Source organism: Meleagris gallopavo, chromosome 13 (genome assembly GCF_905368555.1).
Source record: "Meleagris gallopavo chromosome 13, MGAL_WU_HG_1.1, whole genome shotgun sequence".
NCBI classification, from domain to species: Eukaryota; Metazoa; Chordata; class Aves; order Galliformes; family Phasianidae; genus Meleagris; species Meleagris gallopavo.
The window spans coordinates 3,656,444-3,675,460 of NC_139416.1; the positions used below are offsets into that span (position 1 = coordinate 3,656,444).

Here is a 19,017-nt window from a genome sequence, read left to right on the forward strand (position 1 = left end):
AACTGTTGTATAATCTCAAAATTACTGTAAATCATTATTCCTCCTCGGTGGGGGCAGCTATGACTTGGGAATGTGTTGAAGTCTGACAGGTTTAATGCCAGTTGCACATACTGGAAAGAGGACAGAGGAGTAATTACAACTCCTGCTTTTATGCAGGACACTCAGATACATAACTAAGAACTAAGCCAAATTGCACAGAAGGCACCCAAACAACTGCCTGCAGCTCTCTCCCTGACTCTGTGCTGATGGATCACAATCTATTTGAAGAAAATTCAGCTTGGCTTAACACCAAATCCTCTGCACCATCTCACTTTCGTTACTACTGTAAGAATCTGTGTGATTGTGCTGAGCTATGCTTCCCATTCCTATTCCATCAGCCACTGCAAGTAGGAGTGGCAGAGGAAGGGATCGAGTAAAGGGAAACAGCAGCAATAGATATCTGAAAGATTTTACTAGCTTTCTGAAGCCAGAGATAAAGTCACAGTTATCATCCATACTGCAGAGGAAAAGTGACAGCACTTAGGACCTCTGCAAGGAGGTCTTCTGGCTTTCCCTGTGTGCAGGCAGGGAATGCTGCAGCTTTTGTCCTTGCTGCCTGCAAGGGCCTTGTGCACAGGTCTGTGGATGCAGAGCCACTGTTGTAAAGGCTTTGTGTGATGATGCAGTGCTGTGCACGTGTTGGACAGAAAGCAAGAGTTTCACTCCTGCTGCTCAAACGTGTACATGCCTGCTACAATTTTCCCTTTTAATGGTGCTCAGCCTTTCTTTTTCATACTGTTGTATTAATGAAATGCTTCTAAAATAAGCTCCAATAGTTGGCTGTTATTACAGCTTTAAGGAATAATTTTGCCTTGGCAATGTACCTGGGGTCATTTGCTCCTGGGATCACGAATAGGAGTTCCACCTTCCCTTCTGCAAATGACTCCTGATCCTTGGTGACTGCAACTGCGTGTGTGCTATGTGCACGAGCTTGAGAGGCTGGAAGTAGGACAGCTGGCCCATGCAGAATTAAGTATTTCTAGCAAAATGACAGGCTTGACAATAGATTATTATTGTAATTGCAGTATATGTTTAAGTCTGCATTTTGGGAGCTTTTTGAAAAAAAGGTCTCCAGGTTACAGAGAACAGCTGCTTTGGGAAAATAATTGAATGACAGCAATGAATATTCTATTCGGATTGTATCAAAAGTGTAGGAAATTGAGCAAAACGTACCTCCACTGATCTCACCTGCTTCTGTGTTGATTTTGGAAGTGGGCTAAATGGGCTTCCACATGTAATAGCAAGTTATAACTGAGAACCAGGGTTGCTACCCACTCTCCATCTGCAGCCTACCTCTTGTGGAAAGCACAGACCCACAGCATTTCTTCTGGAGTTGGCTTTTCCTAAAGGAACAGAGAAGCTTTCGTGCTTACTGACTGTGGCCACAGGACTGTGTGAAAGTCCCTTAAGTTGCCTTGCAGACACTGGTATTGCAGGTTGTCTTGCTCCTCAAACAGAGAAAGACCGAGAGGCTATGAAATCATCCCAGCCCCTCCACTTGCAGGCAGATGGTGTGACATTTCCATTTGGGGTAATACCTTTTCATTATTCAATGTATCACTCCCAGTTTGCATTCCCAGGAGACTAACTTTTTGTAGGTATGAGATTTCGCTATCAGCATGGACTTGGTTTGATTAAAATTAGCCATTTTTCATTGAATTAAGATGCTGTAATGAATTAAAATGTAATAGTATTATTTGAAAAAAAAATCTTCTACATTTCACTTAGTTGCAACTGAGCCCCATTAACTTGATTTCTGATTCTACTTCATTTAAACATATTTATCTTGCTTATGGATGTGGTGTGGATTACCATGCCGTATTTTAACATGAACTAACAACATATCAGCAGATATGTAAAAAAGTGAGTTAATAACATAAATGTCTGCTATCATCCTGCTTTGTAAAACCATTCTTAATTTAATCCATATACTAAGTGTGCTTTCCAGTTACAAAAATTTATGATAAGTATCAGGCAGAAGTGAAACGGTGCTACAGAATTGTGGCTGATGTAAAACAGACATACCAAATGAGTAGCATTAGGACACTTACTTTGAAGTTTGCTAAAACCAGTAAAGCGATATCCACTTTAAGTGAAACCTGCTGTTACAGATACCTACTGGATTTTGGGAACATTTCACTTTTGAACTTAGTCTTTGCACTCCATTTTGCCATTTATAAGGTACATAATTTTTTTTTTTCTCTGTGTAGCAGGAAAGACTAGAATAGCTGCCTTACTGAGATACCTTCTTATCTTTGCTCCCAGATAGATAGTTGAGCATGTTCAGTATCTGGGAAAATAACATTTCTTCAAATATCTAAGAGAAATTATCTTGATATAGCTGTGCAAAGTTGAAACAAATAGTAGATTGCTTTCATTCAGGACAGTACCGTTGCCAAATACGAATATCAGAAGAAATACTGAGTAATTTAAGAAGAGATCTGAGAATGACAAAACGAATGAGAGCAGGTATGCTGGTTAGTTTCAGTAAACTTTTTAGTGTCTTACTGACTGCTGGCAACAATTTCGAAGTGCAGGGTTCAGTTGCAGGCTTTTCGAACGTGACTGGTTGAGTGGGCTGCTGGGAGGAGACAGGTGTCCCATTCATGCCTGTTTGGTTATGTTCAGGAGGTCAAGTCCTGGCTTCCTGCATGCAGCCAAGCTCTCGCCCAGTGCAGTTCAGTGTTGCAGTGTATCTAATGTAAATACATACCTATTTCCTACGTGGTATGTACTGCGTGAAGACTTATTCCTACTTGAATTTTAACTGATGCATGGAATAGAGTCGTGAGTCACATATCATTAAATGTTTTTTGGTCATTGGCATTGTGTTTATACGCATATTCTGAATAGCGAATTTTATCTTAAACGGACCAGGAAGATGTCATTGCTTTCAATAGAGCTATGTCTGTGCATGCTTACTGTGTTGTTGTAAAGGTAGCAAGGAACTGAAATTTAAGTGCCATTAAATTGTCCAAGGAGTGACAAGTCACTCAGGCAGTCTCACCTCTGCCTTAAGAACTCCAGATTCAGAAGATGAGATTCATTTAGAGATGCTCTCTTCACTGTGGTTTCCACAGCAGAGTTCTGACTTCACCTGTTTTGTCCTTCAACCAGGAGAGAAGCTTGTACGAACACACTGCTGTGTATTGTGTTGGGCTGTTCCACGCATGCCTGCTTTTGATCCATGTATACACCACCTGGAGAACAGTCATTTGCAAAAGAAAGTAATTTTGAGTAAGTAAATTTAGAGAAACAATGTCCTGCTCATTGTCTGAGCAGAGAAAGAGGATGGAGTTCTTGAGTTACAGACTTGCTGTGTGCAGAGTTGATTGTCCCTGTAGGCAGCGTGCATGCAGTCACCTTCTGTATGGTTGTTCCTGTGTGCTCCTTCTGCCACGCTGTGTTCAAGTCCAGTGAATGTGTGGCAGGGGACTTGGAATTAAGCTAAGTCCAAGTAGGTGCTGTGGCTCGAATCGCACTGTATGTAGCAGTGTTTATTTTTTGAGGATGGTTTGCTTGAAGGAGATGTGCAAATCGTAGCTGACAGGCTGGGTGCTGGTGTGCTGAGCACTGACTGATGGGAGACTTGATACCTCTGTGGCGAGAACAGCACCCCGTTCAGCTCGCCTCAGATCACACATTGCTCTTCAGAGCCCCTTGTCAGAAAGCTGCTGAATAACTTTTCCAGCGTGAGTGTATGACACGGAGCACGGTAGTGAGGGCTAATGCAGCCATCCATTTTGCTAAGGCTTTGGTGAAATGTCTGCCAAAAAATCGTATGTCATTTCCCATAGAAGAATGGAGATCTTGAGGTAAGCGTGCACTAGCTGCTTTGTTTAGTGCAAGTCAGAAGTAGGGGGTGAATTTGGTCTCACTTCTTCCCTGGCAGAATCCTTCTGTAGAAGTTAAATCTCCAGTTGGCATAGAGTTGACCTGACATCCAGGCTTGCCCTTACTGAAACTCTGTAACCCAATTGATTGGACTGGCAAAGGATGTTTAGATTGTGATGTTTTCTGTCATCTGTGCACTGTTGGTCAGGCAGGCTCCTGAGACAAGAGTCCTTGGACTCTCCCGCCTTAGCATCAGAGGTAGCTCACACCTTCTTTCTGAAGGTGTGTGGTTGGATCACACAGAAAGAATTATACGATGTCTTTGGTTGGAAGGAACCTTTAAGGTTCCTTCATTTCCAACCTGTGCCATGGGCAGGGTTGGCAATCACTAGATAAGGCTGCCCAGGGCCCCATCAAACCTGACCTTGAATACCTGCAGGGATGGGGCATTCACACCTCTCTGGGCAGCCTGCGCCAGCACCTCACAGCCCTCTGAGTGAAGAATTTCTTATCACCTCACCTAAATTTCCTCTCTTTTAGTTTAAAGACGTTCCCTTGACCTATCACTATTGGCCCATGTAACAAGTCAGTCCCACTCCTACTTGTGGGCTTCCTCTCAAGTACTGGAAGGCTGCATTGAGGTTTCTCTGGAACCTTCTGCAGGATCAAGCTCAGCTCCCTCAACCTTTCTTCATAGGAGAGGTTCTCCAGCCCTTTAGTCATCTTTGTGGCCGCCTCCGGACCTGCTCCAGCAGCTCCCCTTCCTTCTTGCACTGGCGGTCCATAATGCAGATGGGGCTTCACAAGGATAAGACTCAGTTTTGGTGAAGTGCCCTGTTTCTTACCCTACTGCAGTGGGCCATTTTGTTGCTATTTTGTCACATTTTTGGAGTGTTTTTTAACTAAGAACTAAGTTTATTGCTTTTGGTCAGTACTGTCAACAGCATCAGACAGCAGGGACACCACGTGTCTGGGTGAAACGGCCCATTTTTGGATAGTTGTGTCTCCTTAGTCTGCAGTCACCTTGTGCAGCCTGTTTCGCCTCTCTCCTTTCAGGGAACAGACCCTTACAGCACTAGTGTGTGTGTGTGTGTGTGTATATATATATAGTTATATGTAGTTATATATTTTATATTTGGGGATTCTGCATATCCAAGATGTGAAATCACTGTGATTAGGAAACTGCTGAAAAACTGAAGTCTGGCTGTGATGAACTGCCTTATGGGTGTGAGGACAGCTCGGAATTGTCCCTGGGGGAGCTGCTTTGCTCCAGGGTGGCCAGCTGAGGTGAAGTGCACATTTCTTTTAAGCCTTAGGATTTATTACTCTGCTGGAATGGCTTTCTTTCTTTCTCTCACCGAGCTCCCTCCCACATTTTTTTTAATTTTTTTTTTTAATCAGAAACCAAAAGCGTGCAACTCCTTTGAAAAATAAATTAAAAATCACCCTCTTTCTGTTGGGCTCTTGTCCTGAAAACGTGGCTCGTGTTTCTCCTTTTCTCTGCTGTCCATATCTCACTCTTAGTTTTGGGGCAGTAGATTGATCTGGCAGCATGATAAATTCTGGCTAATTTTTCTGGCATCTCTGTGATCCTGATTTCCTAATGTTATCATTGACTTGTCGTCAGTGACAGAAATTTGAAGGCAACTTGTTCTTCAAAGTGTTCTACATGCGAGAAATATATATTTTTTTTTATTGTTTTAATCTCTAAAGCTCTCATAGTGGTTTGACTCTTAAAATGGATTTAAGTGTGTGCAAGGCTTGGTAGAAAAGACCTTCCATTTTGTTTGTGTTCCTCTGCATTTCTCACATGCTGTTTGGGATTTTGATTCTCAAAAGATTGGATCGGATTAATATTTTGTTTCCCTTTCAACCATATAAATATTGAGTGGCAAAAATGAAACAAAATCCTCATTCCTATTAAAATACAGAAGGACTTAATAGAGTCTTAGAAAACAACCTGAAGATTTTTTTTTCCCCACAAAAGGTGGGAAAACTAAATATGGCCCCAGTTCTGCAAAGGATTACTCACGTTTAATTTTACACCCCGTGCACTGACTCCTAATGGCATCTGCATGAAGCGTTCTCACTGAGCCTGTTGAGATCCTGGTCTGAGTGACCATACAGTGTGATGCTCTTTGCCATTCCATTAAAGACACCTCTGCCAAAGGTTCTCTCTTGTGCACTTTTCTCTTTTTCTAAGGTCAGCTGTTGGCTTTGCCTTTGTTTCATTGCAGTAGAGTTGGCACTTTCTCCATTCTGTCTCGCTGAATTCATACCAGTTTGTTCTCCATTTGAGTAACAACAAAAAACCTGCATCTACCTTTATGTAAGACGTTTTCACATGATTCTCTGAAGAAAAAAATCTTAGAGGTTAGTAGCTTATCAGCAAGATATTATTTGATAATGAGGTAATTACAATTATAGCATGCAGTCCAATATTATGACTTAGGAAGAAATTAAATAGGAAGAAATATCAATGATGTAGCTTTTTCCTCCCTAAATTAGAAAGGAAAATGTAATTTTAGGAAAGCATTGAAGACTGCCTTTTAATGTTGCCTTGCTGGTTCTTGATAGATGTGAGTAACTCTAAGAAAACTGCATTTCTGGATCGTAAAGGTCAAACTGTCACCATATCAAATGCAAATAGATCCAAAGAAAAAAGCCATCTTGGCAGCGACAACTGAATTAACTGGGCACAAATCAATTCATTGCATATTTACATTCACCCCAAGTGATGCTTAAAAAATTTATTTTGAAATAGCAATAAAACTTTCTTTCAGAAAGAACTCATTTGCCAAAATGTAACACCAAAGCAGTAAATAGCAAGTCAGTCAGATTGCTTAAACGTATCCAGGACCCAGGAATGGAGGAATAGTGTCATTTGGAATAACAGAGTTTTGAATTGATCCCATGAATCCTACCTTTGTAGGACTTTTTAAATGCTGCCCTCTCTGCTTAAGCTGATCAGCGAAGCCTTTTTCTTTGTTGGTTTGGTTTGTGTGGTTTTCTCCAGCATGCAGGGCAGATATCCCTGCTCTTAACTGGACTGGGCCTTCTAAAACTGCTTGGAGTGGCTCTGTGGAGCAGGTAGCCCAGCACTGGTGCTTCTGAGGTGCTGCAGCCTGGGTTGGTGTGTGAGGGTAAAGGAAAAAGCCACAGCTGGGTACATGGCAGCTCGTGCCATACTTGGTCATAAGGATCTCAAGCATTTCGATACGATTCTGTAACTTCTGCATTGAAGGGAGAATGCTCCTAGATGAGAGACAGCACAGCAATGTACCCTTATTTCTGCATTCTCTCTCCTTAGTATGGGGACGATTCAATAATGTCACTTTTCTTTCTAGCCTGATTTTCTATGCCTAGCTTTTTAATTCTGGCAAAGCCCTGAAGCCCTAAAAACTACTTTATTTATTTATTTATTTATTGAGATTGCAGCGTTTTGTTTTCCAACTGGCTGGTGGCTGTTACGTTTGTTTTTGCCTTCTATTGTTTGTTGTTAAGAAAAGAGCATACTTTCAGGTTCTTTTCAGTAACGAGCCAGGTTTATACTGATGTGTGAATGGGTGAGGAGTGCTAAGGGAGGGAAAGATGTGCTTGAAAGATGTTCAGTGTTGCACTGAGTAGTATGGACTGCTTTTCCTTTGACTTTTTTTCTGTTGGTGCTCCCCTTTACTCCAAATGGAACTTGGTTCCACTGGTTGTCTGCGTGTAGCAAAAATATGTGAAAGTTATTAGCTTCTTCCATGCTCTGCATGCTGTCTATGTAAGCCAAGGTACTTTTCATTAAGGAAAATACATGTATGAAGAGCACCTGAGGGCTTATTGCAAGGAGAGCAACTTTATAAAAACATGCTGTGCTGTAAATTCACATTTCTATCTTGATCCGAGTTAATTTTCAAGTATAGACAAGCCTTTAGAATTACTTATTAAACTCATGCTTTCTAAACCTCAGAGGTGATGTTTTGTAAGGAAGCTTAATTTTTTTTGCTTTTTATAAAACAAGGAAAACAAAAAAGAAGAAAAAAAAAAACGCCTCTTTACATGGTGCAGCATCTCCACAATGAAAGCTTTTCCATTTGAATGGCAGCAATGAAGTATTTCTACCACCACCAAAATATTCCATGTTTATAGAGCTGTGTTTTAGACTCAAAAAAAAGTCCATTTAATTCCAGCCCAGCGGTGCCTGTTTGAACCTTGGTTTGTGGAATCAGTCGGACGAAGTAGGCATACCTGATGGCAGTGACAAAGCTGCTTTGAACAGCTGACAGAGATCATTAGGAAGTAAAGCACAAGAGGAACAGAGATTCAAAGATTCCAAATCATGTACCATGTGAGCGTGAGTCTGCTTTCCCCACAGTGCAACTCGGAATAAATTTGATTAGAGGCAGAATAGTAGAAAAGGACTTCTACACCGATTTGTAATACCAGGCACAATCGGGTTTCTAATAGCCTAAGGGATGGCTGTACTTGAAAGCTAATTTGGATTAATGCGGGGTCTGAATTTAAAATAGAGATAGGTATTTCTGAATAACTGCATTCTTATTCCAGAATAAAAGTGTCCGCGTGTGAAGTTATTCAGGAACAGCTATTTTGGCATCACCTGTTTGTCTCTGAGCCCTCAATCTCTGCCTGTAGGCTGCTAATGGAGAAACAACAAATGCTATCAGCTAATAGGATCTCTCACGAAATCTCTGCCTTCCAAAAGCTGCAAACAAACTTCCCAAGATGTAACATTTTAATTTAACTGTGTGTATCCTGATCTTAATTCTTCTCAACTGCAAGGAAGTCTTTTTAATTAGGACCAGGATTAGCCCATACAGCTTAAATGATAACTTCAGTGTTCATTTTGTTAGGCTTGATTAAAAACAAGTCTCAGAAAACTTGTGTGTAATGTTCACTCTTAACCATTTCTGCTGGTAGAGGAAAATACAGAAATGAGGCTGGAGAAAGGACCAGTGGTACTGCATTAATATTAACAGCAGATCTTCTGGCCATTAAGCCCTGTAAATAAACCTGGGTGTTTCCCATCTGCATACTTTCTGCCAGGGTTGGCTCACCGTGTGGGAGGTGATCCCTAGAGCTGCCCACCAGGCCTTCACACCCCACTTGTCTGGGAGGTGATCCATTGCAGGTTGGTGTTTGAGAGGGCTGAGCTGCTCTGCTAGGTAAGTTGCAAGTGTCCTTGGTGCACCTGGCAGCCATTAACCCATACTGTGTGTAACACCCTGGGTAGACAGGAGCAAGCTTTGCATTCAGCATTTATGGCTTTTTTTTTTCCTCTGTTTGTGTATAGCATTTAAAGTTCCTCATAAGGTTAGGTCTTGCATTCAGATGGGGCCAGGATAGGTCAACATAACCTGAGTTCAAGCCACAGATTTGCAGCTTCTGTGCAGAAATGTTTAATAGCATTTGTAGATAAAAATACAGCAGTATTTTAATAGGAATTCAGCTTAAATCCGTAGAGAAATAGTTACTACCTGTTGACTTCAGACTGGAAGGCTAAGGTAACCTGTGTGTTTCCACTCAGACTCACCATCAGCAGAGTTTAGGAGGCTCACCATTACCCTGGCCATAGTGAGCCCTTCCAGTTGCTGCTTGGCAGCACACTGTGCAGCCATGTGGCACTGTGTCCCCATGGAGCCTGTGCCATGGCAGCCAGCCAGTGCAGACATGGCCCCTGCTTCTCAGCTGTGCCCTCTGATGGGTGTGCTGGTTTATTGCCCCTGTACCTTCTTGTTCTCTTATGGCAAGTATATTAAAATGTGCTTTCTTCATTGCTAACAAATTGAGTATTTTCTATAGCTCTTGGCTTTATCGCCCAAGCACTGCCAAAACTTTCTGTGTATCCTGAAAGCACTAGGATGACAATATTGTTATATGAAGACCACCTACTTCTTTTGAGAAGACAATAGCAAAAAATGCATTACAATGCACATAATAATTCCAAAAGCATGTGTAGTCAGTGTGGTTACATTCGTGGTACCTGAGAGTCTGCACATTCTGAAGTGGGAGATTTTCAGGTAGGATTATACAGAGCACAATTCCCCAAATGCGTCTGTGAACTGATTCTGTAAGTGAAATAAGTTTCTTTGTTAGCTCAAAGTTCTAATTCTAGCCCTTTTTAAGATTCTGTCGGTATCATAAGATTAGGTTGTTTACCAAAGATAAAATATGATAGTTATTTTTGCTTTACCAAAAGCCAGTTACATAGGTTGGTTCCAGTCCCTCGCTAAATAGCTTTTTCTTTCAGCATTAATTTTAATGTTTAAATAGCGTGTGCATTTTCTTACGGCTGCATAAAGATATGTGTAAGTAGAAAGCTACTTTGGTTGGGAAGATCCAATGCTCAGTGAAGCCTTTCGCATATATAGAATACTGAATATCTAAACCATTATTTAGCATCAGAATCAGTTATGGTTGTCTGACTGATGGACAATCTTTTCCTGACCCAGTCTCTTTGCAAGTGACCTATACTGTCTAGACAGTTGCATATTATTTATACATTCATTTCAGATTTATAGTTCCTTTAACGAAAGTTGAGGGTGTTAGTTTGCCTGTGACTTCATATCCACATCAGGACTTGCAGCAGGCTGAAACAAACCCAGGCCCTTACAACTGGCTACAAAGTCCCTTTCCCCCAGTCAGCATTGTGTGCTGGTTCACCCTTCTTCTTCACCTCCCTCCTTTCATTCTTCCAGCCCCTCTACAAAGGGGAAGGAGGTGTGGAAAAAAAAGCAGGACAAAATTTGGATACACAAAGAAGAGTGTGTAAAACCTAACTTCAAAGAGTTGAGATGAGTTCTGATTGATCCCTTTGGCTGACTGGGGAATCATTAAGGCTGTATTTATATCCAGTTTTCATGTCTAAAGTGCTAGGACTAAAACAAAAGAGCTGCTCCATGGAGCTATTTCCTACAGGGTGGGTGGAAGGAAGGTTGTGCTGCAGCAGCTCTGTGTGCTGTGTGTGTGAGAGGTGGCTCATCAAGGGCAGCCTTCACAAGCCCTTTTCCACATGCAGGTTTATTTCTTGAATTGTACTCTTGACTCCTTTAGGGGTTAGACCAAAAAAACCCAAACAAAGCCAAACCACAAAGCAGTGCTGCTGCAGTTTGGTGCAGATCTGCAGACCTGGAGCCACTCTTGGTGTCCTTGCAGCTGCAGATGCTGTGCATGCCTATTGTTCTGTTAACCTGAGATTCTCATCTGTTTGTAGACTCCTCCCAGTCATTTGCAAATAGCTGATGTTTCTAGGAAGGAATTAGCAATCTGAGAGTATTTGTCTGCTGTGCTCTGATCCTATTGCTTCTGGAATGACAGGTGCTCAAGTTACTCAGAATTTTGTTTTGTTGTATTTAAGCGATGCCTTCCCTTCAAGGTAGCAGGCTGAGGGATCCCATCCTGGAAGCAGAGCTCCTCTGGTCTCATGGCTCACAAACTCAGCTGGCTCATGCAGTATCTGTCAGTTGTGTGATCTCTAATGTATACCTAGCATTTCTTTATGCATAAAGAATCACTGTGAGTGTTATAAGATGTAGTTATCAAATAGCAGTGACAAACGAGAAGAACGAAGCAGGAAGAAGCATGGAGGAATCCTCAAAAGTCAGAAGAAAGGACAGGGCAGAAGGCTCCTGGGTTGTGGTGAGATGGGAAGAGTGCAGGTTGCTGGAGCAGAAGGCACTCGGACTCTGAGGGGGAGAGTGGGAGGGAGAGAAAGCTGGGGGGATGCATGAGTAAAATTTACAGAAGAAAGGGAAAACTGTGATGCATACACCAGCCTCCTGTAGTAATATCAGCAGGGGTAGGAAGAGTCGTTTACTGACTATTTATAAAGGGTTTTTGAAATCTGTCCATACTTGGATTATATTGTTTCACGTGGAAGAAAAAAAACAATGGACTTCTAAAATAAATAGCAACAGCAACAACAAAGGCATTATCACTTAACTGCACACGATCCAAATCTTGCAGCTCAAGTAGTTTCTGTCCTTGAGCATATCTGAAAACTTTCTCATACGAGTGCCCTGATTTCCATGCCTCTATTGTAAAGGTGTCTGTAATTCTTGTTAATTTCAGCACAAAGATCTAAAGTCTAATGTCTAACCTAAAGTCTGATGTTTATGTATATGTAGGACATACAAGCAGATAGTATTTAAATATGGTTCTTGTAATGGTGCTTAACCTCCCTTTTGACTACCTTTGATATAAATTCTAAAATGAGTAAGGTAATGGAACATCAAATTAACCACTCATTGAAAAAAGGCTTAAATTTAAAAATATAATTCTAAAACATACACATTTTCTAGGTAATAGGAAGAAAATGTATGGGCGTTTTCCGTGTTTGTTACTTTGAGTCCCAGACTCTTTCTGTTTAGCTAATACAGTATAAGATTAATTCTCTCACAGCACATTGCCTGGAGTTCAGTGCACATGTTTACTGATGTGTACAGCTCTCAAATAAGTTTAGTGCTTCTTTCACCCACTGTTAGGAAGTATATTTAAAAGAAATTGCCTTTTATAGATTTAAATTACAAAAGTACTGATATCATGCAAAAAGCAGTTCAACTCATGCAAGCATACAAATGTGTAAATCTTAGGGAAAAAGATACCCAGGGCTAATATGAATGTAAATAGGATTAGCTGCTTGCATTAGTGTCTGAAATACAATTTAAAATGCTTACTGCCTGGTTATTCTTACATATATATACACACACACATATGCATACCTATATATATATATATATTATTTTTTTTTTAAATACGTATAGATGTATGTACTTCCCTCCTCCCCGGAATATTTGTAGTACTAGTACTTGAATATTCCTCTTTCCCCCTAAACAGGGAGACTTTTGAAGAGATTACTTAATGGCTGCTGTATTAGTGATGGAATTCAATGTGTTATTAGATATGGAAGGTTTATTTTGGTGTTATATAAAATATTAACACAAAATGAGGACAGATTCCATCCCTCACATATCCTCCCAAATGCAATAGTAATTTTAGATCTAGTTTTCTCACTGAATCACGAACAATGACAGCCACCAGGTTCTCTATAAGCCCATGAAAAGAACAATTTTCAGTTAATGGCACCACTAAAGCTGCATAAATCAACACACAAGGCATTTCATTAGAGATTTCCGTCTCCTGTGTCGTGGCTCCTGCAGGAATGCAAGTCCTCTAAGCAGCCTTAGTGGTAGTATGGGGAATTTAGTTTTGTTGTTACTTATGTTATACTGATAGAAGGACGGGCTTTAGAAGGAGCCTAAAAAATCAGTTATTTGCATGCTCTTGAACCTGAAATAGGGTAGATTTCTGAAGCAGTGGGCCTGTTTTGTTACTCAGAATTTTTAATTTTCTAAGCATTTCTGCTTGTCAATAGAAATAGTGAGCGTTTCTCTACAAATAACTGTATATACCCACAATTTGTTTTTGTTGAAGTGGCAACAACAATGCAGTAATGTCATTTTCCCTCCTACATGTAGTAAATATGTTAGAGTGATGCCATAATAATTACATGTGATTTAAGACAGAAGAAAAGATGCTAATTAGAGTACCTTTGTGCCCTGTCAGACTGGGCAAGCAGTTGTCAGAAGATGCTGTGTTACATACCTGGGATGTGATGCCAGAGTGATAATTGGAAAAGCAAAAAGTTTGATTTTTAAACCATTGGCTTTAAAGCAACCTGGTGAGCAGCTGTGCAAAGAAGCTTGCAAAGTCTGATGCTGTGTTTTTTTCCATTGTGATAAACCCTGTGTTGCTACAGGCTGTGGGTAGATCACAAGAAATTGGAATTTACACGTATAGCCAGAATTTCACCAAAAAATTCCACCCTCCCCCCCAGATTTTCAGCTGGATTAATTTTCATGTTTTTAATTAAAAAACAGATTTGTTTTTTATATGGTAAGAATATTTTTCATTTACAGCTTTTCAGCTTATAGATAGAATAACCGCTGTGCTTTATGCAGTAAAGTCTTGTTTTGCAGCTGGAAGCAGTGGGCTGAATGTGAGGCTGCACAGCAGAGCAGGCCTGTGCATTAGCTGTGCGTTGTGGGAGACCTGCAGCACTGTGTGCCCATGTGTGCTCTGGTTCTTTGCACATCAGTGCATCAGCAACGTTTCTGCGTGGCACAAACAAGTTCCATGTGGGCTTTGGTTTGAGAGTTGGTGATCTTTGTACAGAGCGGGGCTGCATTTGGCTTTTATAGTGACGGATCTCTTTGATGGATTTATTTAAACCTGAAGGCTGCAGGTATTTCTGAGTCTCCAAGAACATGGCAGCAGTGGTTGTGTTCTTCCTTCTCGTTTGCGTTTGCACTCAGCGCAGAAAGCGCTGCGGTTTGGGAAAGCTCCTCAGCAGAGCACTGATGTCACTTAGCCCTTAAAAAGGTCTTAGTCTTACGTCCCTCGAGTGTAGATGGCTCCAGGAATCTGCTCGGTTGGGCTCACAATGCTGTGAGATGGGCGTAGCACCATGGAAGTCAGTGGGCGTAGAGCAGTGAAGCTGGGTCAGGCCTTCCAGCAGATGCACAGGAGCGGAGCAGGCAGGGCTTGTCCCTTGCTGTGGACAGCCAGCATCCTTCTCTCTCCCAGTAATCCTCTCTGATCACACACCCCGTTGTAACGAGATCAATTGCCAGTGTTATGCGATGTGCAGAGAGCTCGCTACATCATTTTCTCTTAATTAAACAAAAAATAAAACGAGTGCATAAATGGGACCAGAAAAGAGCTCTCAGTGTTTACAGAAATAAAAATAAGAGAGTGTGTTTTTTAAATTAATATTTTCAAATGTTCAGGTTGAATTAATTTGAGAAATATGAATATGTATTGGTAGTGTTAATTCTTTGGGGTTTTGGAAATTCTTACAACCACATAATTAAATGAGTGCCTTTAGAAATACTGATAAAGCCCATTGCCATTCAAATATCCATACAAGACAACAGGGGCTGTAAGCTGTAGGCTTTAGAGATTAGTTTGGCCACGGGCCAGTATTTATCACAACATTTCCATCTTAGAAGATAAAATTTAATCATTTTTATTTAAATATAAATCAAAATTAATGCAGATTTCTTTTAAAAAAGGAGTGTATAACCTAATCACAATATCTTTATTTTAGAGATGCTTGCATCTATTGTCTCCGCTCAAAGGAGCAATGCTGTCTTTGTTGTGCTGCTTTCCCTTCAGATTTTTTTCTCCTAGAAGGGTGCAAAAGGAAGGGGCTGCTGACCCAAATACAGTCCTATCTCCTAATTTTGCCAAGATCAAAGGCATTTCTAGTGTTTCATGTGCTGCCTATTGGTGAAGTCTAAAAACATTGTACTTAGGCATTTTAGCACTTACTAGGCACAAACATAGCCCAGAATCAGGCTTGTGCAGCGTGGTTGTGTCAGCACAGTGCCCGTGTGCCACAGGGGGTGCCCCAAACTTGGCAGTACCTGGGGGGCCTCAGCCGAGCTGTGCTCTGACCAGCTTACCAGGCTTCTTCTGGTGCCACTGACGTTTCTAATAGAGCAGTGTGTATCTGAGGTGAGCAGCAAGCACTGTGCTGGGTCCCCTGCTTACGCCATGCTTTCAGGTCCAGCACACGACCTCTGGATTGCTGTGCTGTGCCCTTGCAGGAGCAGGGAGTTGCTTCCTTCTGTCCGGGAAATTGTGCCTTAGGCCAGGCACACCTCAGCATGCTTTGCAGAACTCTTCCTTTGGCAACACAGAGCTCTGTTGCACTTCTCTGTCACTTGTAGTCAAGCACTTTCTGTAATCTTAGGAACTGAGCTGAATAGGGTGCACTGCAAGTGGTTTTCTGCATAGCAGGGTTTCTGCATAGCAGCCTTTTTTGTTAAGGTTTGATGTAAACATGCACGTTCACAGATAGGTTAAACAGAAACCTAATAATATGTACATTTTAAGTGTAATGGGGCAACTCTATAATTATGTTACTTTAAAAAAAAATTATGGGAGAAATAGAAGTATTTTTTCTTCTCATGCCTTTGCTACTGAAAAAAATACAATGCAGTCTCTCATCTAAGGAGTGCAAACTGGATGTGGCCTTTAGTACAAAAGCAAGTTCAGTGCTATTCCTTAGCGTAAGGAACATTTACATCTTTAAAATGCAGACTGCTTGGGTTTTGTGTGCTCACGGGATTTTCTGCCATATGCATCTGCTCACTCATTTGGCTTCTCCAGCACAGCAGCCAGCTCACTGCACCCAAAAAGACCAATTATTTAGAGAAATGTTCGACTGCCTTATGCTGCTAAAATATATAGGCGTGGTGTCTCTATATAGAGACATACATATGCAAGCATGCTTGTAATCTCAAGCACTGTTTACATACCTCAGCATCAACTGCATAAATGGCTGAAGTGTTCGCCGTGCTGAGCCGCAGCCCCTACTGTCTCCTGTTTCCTCAGTAAGCACAGCAGAACTCGGAGTGGAGCTGAAGGTAGATCTATTTCTTTAGCTTCACCGGATTTCTGTGCTTGTTTTGCAGCAGCTCTTGAATACTAAAAGGTAGTTGCTGAGCTCATGCTTCTTGACCTAAGGCTATGTCGGTATTAGTTGTTCTAACCCTTCAGCCATTCAGACTAAGTGGGGCACTTCATTAGCTCGAGTTAAAGACAAAACAAAAATGTTTGTTTAAACTGGGAGATCTTAAAGCCCTGCTTCTTTCACACCATTTAGAAGATTTCCCACCAGCTTTCCCCTTGGGGTTGTCTTCAAAAATCAACATTTTTTCAGGTGCTCTCCGAGCTGAGACTGGCTCCTGTAACCTCTTCCTTACTCTGCGCTTGTGAAGCGTCCGCACGGTGTGCAGGAGATGCTGTGCTTCCCCAGCATTTATTTCTCAGGCTTCCTGGGGGCAGTATCATCCTGCACAAAGTATGTTTCACCCGCTGTCAAGTGAGACTGATTTCCAGTTAAATATTAATACCAGTTAAAACCATGCACTCGGGATGACTCTTTGATGTGCATCTTTTCCCTGAAATTCAGATGTTGCAGCAGAGTTCTCTCCCCATTTCCTGAAGGGAAAGTGGCCCTTGTGGAGGCTGAGCAAGTGTCTTTTTGGCAGTGATTATCTGCATCATCCCCACCTGGATTGTTCTCATGTGCATCTCACCTTGGCACAGACAGGCAGCAGGTCCTTACACGTATCTGGACTGGCTTTGCGGCAAAGTTGCTCTTTATTAACCATTTTGGTAGCCAAATAGTGACTTTCAAGGGGAGCAGAGGACTGGGAATCCTACCAAGTCAAGTCAAGGGGAAGTACCCCTTGGGAACTTGGGTCTGCCCCAGGACCCAAGCAGGAGAGTGGGTTGGTTGGGGAACCTGAGCAATCTGTGGGCTTAGGGACTGCTTGCTGATGGTCTGACAGCTGCCAGCAGAGCCCACCGAGGAGAGGAGCTGTCTGTAGCCCTCGGTGAGGCTGCACTGTGCAACATGTCAGGAGCAGGGCACGTGTAGGTGGTTGGATGTGCCTCAGCCAGGGCATATGGGGTAAAGCTGGTTCATAATTCACTTTTTTTTTTTTTTTTTTTTTCTTTTCCTGATAGACTGATTTCAGAAATGTGAAAATCAAAATCAGAGCTGGAAAGCTCATACTTTTTTTTTCTTTTTTGGTAGGTCCAGAGAAAAATGACAGTTATTGAAAACCATCCATTTTTCTTCAGGGTGAATGTTTCTGCCACCTGGCACAAATGCCTTCCCATAGGGCAGAAACCTTGCTGCATTCTTTGGTGCCCGCTAAGATTAATCAAGCTGCTTGTGTTTAAACATGTTGTAAAATGGAGTAGCTCCATCAAGACAAGAAATAGCTATTGTTTAAATTACTCCTCCAGCATCCTGCTGCTTGATTCTTAGATAACGACTCCATGGGATTTTGGGGAAGCTTTACAGATCAGGTTAACTAAAAAGAACTGTTTAAGGGAGAAAATGACAATCTTAAAAATATATGAATGAGGAAAAACAGTTTGATTTCAATGCAGCCAAATACTAGGAGTGTATCAGAGACCACTGGCTCTTCTGTACACGATTTGCATCAAATGTAATGAAGTCACCACAAATTGCTCTGCCTGGTAGGTGCCTAATGCTGAGCCTGGGCTGCACTGGGAATCGTAGCGTTGTGTGTGTCATTGATTTTTCTGGATGCTGAGGTGCTCTTCAGGGGTGTCACTTCTTAGGCAGTTGCCTGTCAGCAAAAAGAGAGTGTGAACAATAGCTCCATACACTGCTGGAGTTAGAAGAGTGTTAGTGGGGATGTTCACAGTAGCATCTTCGTTTTCCTTTGCTCTTAGAGAACGTTGTGGGCTTAAAGAAGTGGCTGGGGGGAAGGTGTGAGGAAGATTTATATGATACCCATTCTTTTGATGACAGTAACTAAATTACTGTTTTTGTAGCCCATTGAGGTGTGCATGAAGTCTGTGCATGTGGAAAAGTTCCATGTCTGAGAATGCCCTGCAATTATTGGTCAAGTCTGAAATGAGAAGTAGTAAAATGCTGAGTTCTTCTCACGTGTGTGAAATTCTTACCCACTGAGGGTATGCCGGGGTCACGTGAAGGAGCAACTCCACCTCTCAAGATGATGTTTTTTTTATTTAAACAAACAAATAAAAACCAACCCAACAAACCCAACCAAAAAGCTCTTATCTAATCACATGCCTCCAGGACCTGGGGCTTTAATGAAACCTCACATATCTCCAGATTTGTCCTAGGAGCACAGCTGCCAGCAGCACCAGGTGGTATTGTAACAATCAACAACATTATTATTATTAAAAAAAGAAAAAAAAAAAGATTGGGCAGAACATACGCAGACATGTCCTGAATAGTAATAAAAAAGTGAATAATAGTTTAAATGCTTTTCAGCTGTTCAATAAGGCAAACAGATGTAGTAATACATACTTGAGAGCATGTTATGTACTTTAAATAGAGAAGTTTAGAGTATCGTTTCATCACGGGCAAAAAGAAGGAGAGAGAATAATAGGCTTATTGCAAAAGGCAAAATGTGAAGGCCGCATGCAAACAGCTGCCAGAGGCTGCTATCCGGTGTGTGCTGGAGCCCTCTGCACGATGAAATGTTTAAAGGGGAGTGCCTTGCAAATTTTCAGAGGACTTCCAAGTGTGAGGCAGCCTGGCTAAAAGGCAGGGAGCACGGTGGG

General features: G+C 41.7%; 1 protein-coding gene across 8 annotated transcripts in view; it reads left to right on the forward strand.

Annotated features, from left to right (window-relative positions):
- The window catches only part of LOC146543469 (uncharacterized), a 208,635-nt gene that overhangs the window by 1,197 nt on the left and 188,421 nt on the right, over positions 1-19,017 (forward strand). The gene's annotated exons all lie outside the window — the stretch shown is intronic.